The sequence below is a fragment of the Quercus lobata genome, chromosome 3 (genome assembly GCF_001633185.2).
Source record: "Quercus lobata isolate SW786 chromosome 3, ValleyOak3.0 Primary Assembly, whole genome shotgun sequence".
Classification (NCBI taxonomy): Eukaryota; Viridiplantae; Streptophyta; class Magnoliopsida; order Fagales; family Fagaceae; genus Quercus; species Quercus lobata.
The window spans coordinates 6,586,109-6,595,880 of NC_044906.1; the positions used below are offsets into that span (position 1 = coordinate 6,586,109).

A 9,772-nucleotide genomic window follows, 5' to 3' on the forward strand; every position below is an offset into this window, starting at 1 on the left:
ATGATTTCCTCTGTAAAACTTGACCTCAATAGATTTTATACTTCCACAAGGTTGCAAACAAACATTAAAAGAGTATTCTTTACCCAGCTCAATGGACAGTCATGGTCATTCTAGCCATGAAGTGAAACTCAAAGCATGACACCTGGAGGGACCTTAAAAGTGATCTTAATGGGAATAACCTTGCGGGACACCAGCGAGAAATAGTTGTCTGAGTAATGAACATAAAGAATTCTAACGGTCGATCCTTGATATAAAGTCCTTTTTTCTTTCATACTCTCCTTGAATGGAGCTTTGTCTTAACTTAAAAGTGATCTTAATGGGAATAATGTAATAAAAAGTTCTTACGTTATTTGTTCATATATGTTAATCCGTTAAAGTCAGCTTTCTTGGCCACATTTCAACATGCATTTCAATTTTATAAGTGAACCCTTTGATGAAAACCTTGGATGTAATCTTGAGGGTTATTTTTTTCATTCCGTATGGCTCAAGCAGCTTATAATCTCCACCAAATAGATGCAACCAGTAAAAGTTCCTAGATAAAATACCATAGTCTGATGCGTGGTAGAGTTTGAGGAGAAGGAAGTAGAACAGCTTCAGGTTTTTAGACTTTGGATACTTCATCTCAACTATGGGCACTGTTATTTGACCGAAGCAGAGAGATTTTCAAAAACTTTGTAGTACGGAAATGTACCTTCTAGATCCCAGACTGAGGCTTCGATAGCTATGTTAGACAGTTCCTCAGACGTAGTATTGACAACTTGCTGATGGCAGGATCAGAAAACAATTGCGAAGTCTCTGGTTGCATGGTATCAATTTAAATAGCATCAAGTACGAAGAATGACTTTGAGTAAAATGCATTAGTTTCATATGTGCTCCCTTTTGGAATATTATTTGGTTTAAGAAACACAAATTTAAGCATTTCAGCCGCCCCCTGGTCTTGTCAACCCACACATACAAAAACAAAAAGAAAATCAGCTATGAGCATTTTTGCTAGATTTTTTTTTACTAACGTTTTATTTTGTTCTGTCAAAAAAAAAAAATATCAAATTGATTTATTGAATTCAAAAGATTATTCAGGCTCAATATGTGTCCTATGAAAACATTTCATCAAATATTAAATATTCATTGAATTTCTAAATCCAATCCAAACTCATAAATTATAACTCTTAATAGTGTAGAAATTACCTCTATAAAATATGTAGCCAGATTCAGCAGGACATGGATTGGTTCTGCAGCACAGCGACAGCCATAGAAACCTGCCGATTGGTGTAGGAGATGATCATTTAACTAATCACTAAGACCAGTCCAAGGGTTCTGTGCCTTCCAAATCAGGACTAGTGTATTTACGGGAAGTCCAACCCTCCAGCAGTGCTCTAATTGAATGTAGTTAGCCAGTTAAGCTTGATGATCATTTCAAATTAGGTCACCACAAAAAAAAAAAAAAAAAAAAAAAAAAAAAAAAAAAAGGCAATAGGCATCTAGAATAGCTAGAGAAAATTTTGATTTACCTTTAAACAAAAATCTTCAAGATCCTTTGGGGTTCCATAAAGTTCAATCTGATCAACACATTTTTTTGGCATTGAATAGGGAATGTATTTATGTTATTCCCATATGGGGTTTGGAACTTGTTCCGTGTACCCACTAGGAACTTGCTTAAACAACGGAATCTGCCAGCCTTCTTGAGACATTGTTGCTCTGATAGTATCTGCAACAGCCATCCCGAAAGAACCAGCCTCGGCATTGAATCCATGGCTGTAATAATCATTCTTAAAATTTGCTTCAGGATTTCGGATTTCGTAAGGGCCATCAGTGAAGCCCCCCTTACATTTGCAAATCCATCCCACAAGGATCCTTGGATGTAAACACATGTACCATCAAAATATTGGCTAGGATCTTTTGACACTGCAAATAAAGCTTCAGAAGATTTACTGATTTCATTGGAGTTTTCGAAATAAGGATGGAGTCTCAAGTCATTTTTCAAAGCTCTGTTGATGTCATCTGGTGGAACTTGCTCATTTTCACCTACCCAAAGAGCAAGACTTGGATGGTTCCTTAGAAGCTTGACATTGTCTCTTGCACATAGCAAGAGAAGATCATGATCCAGGGGACCATTCAGATTTGATACTGGGTCACCATTTCAATGTCTTCAGTACTCCAAAACTCTAGCCACACCTACAAAAATCAAATCAGCCCAATGGACCAAGTTATACTAGAGTAATTTAATACTGAAATAACTTAGAATATTGGAATCCTTAGGTTTGGTTATCCTTCAGCCATATTTAACCCCGTAGACAGGCTTGGGTCTTAGGAGAATAAATCGTTCAAAATAATTCAACACAGAATTCATTCCGATAGGAACATTTTAAAGCTTCAGTTACTAAATAACCAAGTGTACCAAAATTAAAAGTACCAAAGGCTCCTACTGCAATATATCAAACAGCAGACAATGTCAAATAACTTTTTTGAGAAAAACAATGCATAAATAGGTTAATGGCAATTAAAAAATACAACTGAACTCAACAAAGCCATTATCCTAAGTAATTTAGTTAAATCATTGATAACGGCAATAAAAGATAGAATAAAGAATGAATGCATTCACTAAAATCTAGACGTAGCTTTGAGGAGAAGATATAGAAAATTTGATTAAGACAATTTTTGAAAACAAAAACTGCTGAGCTGACTAGTAAGGAGTCCTTTATTTAAATTTCAAATCATTCGAGAACAAGAGGAGACTAGAAATATATTAGGTCTAAGGCAGAGGCAGTCAGAAAAGATAAAATAGACAACTGTCTAACAAAGTGTATAGCCTGAAATAGAGGTCAAGGTCAAATGAAAATGATGGTAGTAATAATCCATGTAGATGACCTGGAAATTAGAAATCAAGAAGTGTTGAGTTGTACCAAAGAAAATAAAGAATTTTCTCACAAGCATAGGCTTGCTCATGTCTTTAACTTGTTCTTATAACATCAGTAATGCTTGTTTTAAAATCAACTGTTGACACTTAGAGGAAAGGAAATAAATTTTGCTTGTGACACACTATTGCCATTATGTTGGTACTCTACAGCTGAAGGCAAAAGCTTGGTGGACAATTTAAGTCTAAGAAAATAAATACCCCAATAATTTTTAAAAGCATTATAAAAATCAACAATGCCACAATTTATGGTAACTTTCATAATCGGACTGATTTCAGTGATTAACATATCATCAATTTATATGGTTACAAGAACACCATCATTCTTAGGAAAGAATTGCAGATTATAGTTGTTAGCTTTGTTGGAAGTACATGGTAAAATAATTAAATTTACCATATCCCAATCACTTGAACATTTAGGATAATCGGTAATTTAACATGGTATCTGAGTGGGAGGTTTTGAGTTCGATCCCTACTCCTCCACTCAACCTCTCAATTAAAATCTCATGTGTTGGGCCTCCCCTTATAAACGGGAGTTTGAGTCCACATGTAACAATACTAGAAGTATGTGGTTAAATGATTAAATTTACTATTCCCAATAGCTTAAGCTTTTGGGAGAATATGTAATTTAAAAAGCTTTTATCAGTTATAAAACTCTCTACAACACTTTCTTGGCATTCTCAGCATCTTACGCTACAAGCATCCTGTGACAATACCCTCAGTATAAAGCATACAAATTTTGGTGAACTGAAAACTTTGATGTCCCAATTTTAGTAACCCACCAACTTCCCATTGATATACATATAGGGACATCATTCTATCTCAAAAGCTTCATCCAATAGGTTTTGCACCCAACTATATATATCAACTCTTCACTTTCTTTACTTTTTTTAATATGGGACTCAACCCTCACACATGCACTCACAATGGACCTCCCCCTCCCATGTGAACCTCTACCACATCCACTTAGCTTCAAATTGCATGTGAGTCTTTAGCAAATCCAGAGTATGCATACAAGAGTTGCATCAAATGCAACAATAACCAAATTCACACCAACCACATGAAAACCAAGACACTTATTCATAATTTTTTTTTGATAAATAACACTTGTCCAAAATTTCGAACCAAAAGTTGAACCATAACTCTAATACCAATTTTTTGGGTTGAGAAGTGTCCCTGAGGTCCACCAAGAGCCTATAGAAATATAGAGGTACTTGTTGATATATATTGGGGTACCACTCAAGCTTAAGCCAAATGGTTTAGACCCAACTATGTCCATTAACTTCTCACTTTCCTTACTTTTTCTCTCGATGTGGAACTAACCCTTACATGTGCACTAAGAACAGCTGCTGACTTTGGTATGGTTTGTTTTTCATCTTCTTGTTGTGTACGAGAAAGCAAATAGTATTGCCAGTCCTATTTGGTCCGACTTTGTAGCCATAATATTTGTTATTATTAAGAAAGAGCTCCTTGGGTGTATTTGGAGTTTAGTTTTGTGCAACTATTGCAGTCACCTTTGTTAGTAAATTTTTCTCCTCAATGCCCACCTTTGGACATATGTCCAAAGCTGAACCATGTAAGTCTCTATTTCTATGTTCCCTATGTGGTTGTTTGTTCTAAATTTCTATTTCTATTTTCCATACACCCTCTAAATTGATCACACACACACATAGGAGAGAGAGAGAGAGAGAGATCACCAAAGTCCATATATATCACAATAATGATAACATTCTGGCCTCTCAGCCAATCCACCACCCCAATAGCGGATCATATTAAAATTCATATCAGCATGAAACTTGATGTCTGTTTCATAATGTTCCCTTGAAAGACATAGTAACCCATCTGACAATATCCAATTACCACCATGGATAAACATAGGTTGTCCATTGACCTTGAACAACCTATAAATAAAAAATTTATAGACTACATATCATAATATCAAAATAAAAACCTATGTGATATGTTCTAGAAGGCATATAAAGCAATACCTTCCACCCGTGGCACTATCAATATGGCTCTCAATTTTTCGGAAGCCAAATAGATGGCTCCAAGCATCAGATTCTCCATATCCCTTTACATCAACAGTAATATGAACATTTTACAAGGAGTGTTTTCCCAAACCATTCGGCCACCATAAGTCAAGATTGTAGAAGAAAAGCTGCAAATTCATTCCATTATAACCTACAACAGAAGTATTGAGAGCCTAAAACTAGGTAAAAACGCCCATGGGGACTGGGCTACCCCAAATTCCATAGGTCCTTGGTTCGACCTCCTAATGAGAATTGAGGATATTTGAATCCATAATAATCGGATGCTCCAAATGCTCAGTAATCAGAAATTACACATCTCTAGATACCATTCTGGATAATTCTTTTTTTGATAAGTTTTTTAAATCTAAATAATGCGGTGAGCGTGGATCGAACAAGCGACCTTCAGATCTTCAGTCTGACGCTCTCCCAACTGAGACCATTCTGGATAATTCAAGGCACGGATAAGTAATTAAGGCTATATTCCTTGGGCGAAGTATGCAATTTTTTAACTTGGGGGAGGAGGGGGTCTTTTATGGCTCCACCTTTCTTTAATGGTAATGTACAATATCAATAACTATCTCTCACATATTGAATTTCTGGTAGATTTTCCTATTGAGGAAGGTTATTACACAAATAAAATAAAATAAAACCTTAATTCAACCTAAGTTGCACTTGTGTCCCTATTTAATTTTGTTGTGTTTCATCCTCTTTGGATACTGAAAACTAGCTAATTATTGTTACTTGGTCAAGACTTTGTTGATGATGTGATTCTGTGTTTAATTTTGATAAATTTCTCTCTCATTGCCTTTATTTCTTTACACGATTTACTACATGGACATGCAATATTAAATGTGCAAAAGTGCACTGCCTTAGTAAGGATCCCATGTTACAATTCCATAGAATGAGATTGACTAACTGGTACTGTTAAGATCAGAGACAGTGGGGGGAGGGATCATCATTAATGGATTACTAAATAATTACTAATTTTCTAATTTCTTTTTATTATTTGTGTAATAAACGCCCTCAATCGCAAAATCTACGAGAAATTCAATATGTGAGAGATAGTTACGAAAGTATGAACAATATTATGAAAATATCATTTTCCTTCATTATTTTTTTTTTAAATGGAAGAAGATTAAGTGTTAGGTACAATGAATGTGGGTGGGTCTTTTTACGAAAGTTAGCTAATGTGGCAATTAATAACTCTATATTAATGACATGTTAAGTGGTGTCTTTTTCACACTTAGATCTTATGAAAATCAATTACTATAAAAAGGTGTAACTCTTGTGGAATTACACCAAGTATAACTCTCTCTCTCTCTCTCTCTCTCTCTATATATATATATATATAAAACAAGGTGAACCACCATCACCACAGAAAATTCTATACATCAAATAGATAAGACCTAAGAGCATATTTAATGAGTAGAAACAAAAGCAATCCTTTAGCTGAAAAAAGAAGAACAAGTACTTGAGTAAAAAAGAGAGGCTATACCAAGTGTCAGAAGCATTAGGAGGAATATATTAACACCAAAAGAGACAGGGTTATTAATAATCAGACTTCTATGATAAATATTAAAGGTCACATAAGATGCTAGAATAAGTCGACAAGTCTTCTTCACCTCAATTGGGAAGAAGGACGTAGATAGCTCACATAGCCTAGCTCCTAAACTTTATTTCCAAGCTGGTCTAATCTTGTTTTTAGATTTTCCATGTGGGGGCAATCCAATGGGGGCAAAGACTTAATATAGTGCTAGAGATACTATGAAGTTTGCTCTAAATGGTTGGTAACTTCTTAGCAAAAGAAGAGTATCTTAAATTTTGAATTGCTTATGAAAGAGGCAAGTTGAAAGAAGACAATTCTTCTCAAAATTCTCATAAGAATGAATGCTATCACTGACCTCAGGAAATGTATATTGCATATGTGATCCAGTAGGGAATGACAAGTTTTGAGTCTGAAGATGTTGTACTAAACAAATGTTTCCCTCAACTCCCATTGTTACTTGGATATTCAAAGACCACTCAGCAACTCAGGCACTTCTATTTTCTAACTCTGTTGTAGCATGCAAATGCCCTCTTGTAATCATCAAAAAACGATGAAACCAAGTGGGGATCAATTATTTTCACTCGCTGCATCAAATAATAAAGCATCAATATCAAAATTATACGATTACAAAATAAATAGAACAATTCTCCCAACAAAACAATAGCACCATTAAATATCGAAATTCTAATTCAGAAAGAATGGCATGACTACGAATAAAAGTTTATAAGGAACTACAGAAGAAATCTATACTACATGTTTCATAACCATGCATATCGAGAGCTTATGAGGGTACCATTAATCTTACACTAGTGCATTCATTTAACCATTAAATATTGAAATTCTAATTCAGAAAGAATGGCATGACTACAAATAAAAGTTTATAAGGAACTACAGAAGAAATCTATACTACATGTTTCATAACCATGCATATCGACAGCTTATGAGGGTACCATTAATCTTACACTTACACTAGTGCATTCATTTAAAAGTTCCAAATATTATTAACATGATGGTTTATCACATATCAATTGTTATGGAAGGAAGTTATGCAATACAGCTCACCCTAGTTATTGATACAGACACCTCATCCCATATGCTAGTGTTCCTATCCCTGTAATCATACAAATGTCAAGTACTTAGAAACAGAATTATTTTTCTTTGATATATTCTATGAATATATGGTTCATTCAACTGTCAAGAGAACATATGGATAAGTTACAATAAGAAAAAAGCACATTCTTAAATGCAAAAGACACAATAAGAAGTGAATGTCCGTGGAATTTCCCTTTTTTATCATGGGAGGATGCATATAGAAGTTCCGGCATCACATGACTTTCTCTTTCAAAACCCTTTTTTTCAGTAAATAATATATTAAATAGCAGAGGTGCAACCCATTTACAAGGGAAGTATGCAAGACATACAACAACAATTATTAATGAAAATTACAAAGATCAAGCATCTAATTAGAAATGAAACTGTCCTGAAGCTGATATCCACTCATATAAGGATCTATGAAATGAAAAAAAGCTTGGAATTTTGAAGGATAAAAAATTATCTGTTTTTGATGAATCCACTGTATATTGTATGTCTATATTTTGTTCTTCCAGGTCAAACTCAGTTAACAAGATTTTGTGTCCCTTAAAATTCGTTATCTTTAGAACTTTGTTGGATTGGATGTCAGTTTTGCCTAGTCTATCTTTATGTTCTGCTATTGATTTGATAGACTCATGTACTTTGTATAATTGATTGTACAGTCCCCTATTGTATATTCCATGTATACTTGGGCAACCCTATTTTTCATATCAATAAGAATTGCATTACTTATAAAAAAAAAAAACTACATAAGAATTATTCTTATAGCTGTGACCCATGTTCAACTGAATAATTCTCCATTGTATAACTGACCTCTCAACGATTTATCACACTGACACTGTTCACTAAAAATAAGTTTCAAATATCTGTAGAAACCTGTCTCATTTTTGTTCTGACAGGAAATTTCAAATAATTTCTTATCAATACGCATCTACTGTCTCTCATTTTCCAACAAGAAACTAGAGATAACAATATCATTATGGAAAAAAATTAACCACGATCAAAGGTAACAAATATAGTCACCTTATAGGAGCCATCCAATCCCAACCCAGAACGTATTGTGTTGCAACATCTTTTCCAATCTAGCATGAAGAAAAATTATTGTAAAATTGCATGTATTCCAAGCATATCAAAATTTAGATTTTTACTCCATCACTCCACTTGCATGGGATCCAAAATCATAAATGTAATTCTAGATGATCTGGTGGATGAACAAGAAAGGCAAGCAAGTTTTGACCATTAGGATGCAGAATATCAGTGACAGCGAGAGAATGCCTCCGAAACATCCCTTTTGGCATGAGCTTTTTGTGCCCATTTTCAGACCATGTTTTGGTTCAAATCTGACCCAATAACAGTGACCAACTACCCAAGTACTGACAAACTACAAGAAAATAGTTCACACAAGGTTGACAGGAAAAAACACTATCAGGTGAAATTTATAAGGAATGCAAACAAAGGAAAATTAAGTTTAACCAATTCAACCCATTAATTTTTTGCATCACTAGAATCCAACCCTTGTAAAATTAATGCCAAATATGGTAAAAAAAAAAAATGAACTCTAGGCAATAAAAACACTTACTTAAATACGCAAATTTGAGACCTCAATCTTACAAGTTGATGAGAGAGAGAGAGACAGAGAGTGACTGTGTGTGATTCTGTTTGGGTGTCGGTGTATGAGGGTGGGTGTGAGAGAGAAGGGAAAGAAAGTAAGGGTATTTTTGGTAATATAAAAAACAGGAGGCGGGGCCTGGAAAGCCGCGTGGAATGAGTGTCTTTTTTTTTTTTTTCTTTTTTTTTAATAACTTGTAGTTGTGTAAAATAAATAAAAAACGAAAATATATTTTTGCTCTTTACATTTTGGGCCTAATCTCATTTTAGTTCCTAAATTGAGTTTGTGTCTACCTTAATCCCTTAAAACATAAAATCATTTTCATTTTAATCTTTGCAGTTAACCCACTAACAAAAAAGTCATACATGACAAACAGAGTACACTGTTGATACAATAAATACTTACATGGCTAATAAAATAATAATAATTTTTTTATTTGACTCTTACAAACTGACACGTCATAATTTTAATTTAAAAAAAAATACATTTTGATTTTTCAATTTTAATTTAATTGAAAAATAATGAAAATTAACAAATTAATTTTCAATTTTAAAGATTGAGAAAAAAATTTATAGCAACTTTTC

The 9,772-nt window shown here is 34.0% G+C and overlaps 1 pseudogene; it reads right to left on the minus strand.

Moving 5' to 3' along the window:
* Positions 1 to 482: 482 nt before the first annotated feature.
* LOC115979859 lies at positions 483 to 9,146 on the minus strand (annotated as a pseudogene).
* Positions 9,147 to 9,772: the final 626 nt, after the last annotated feature.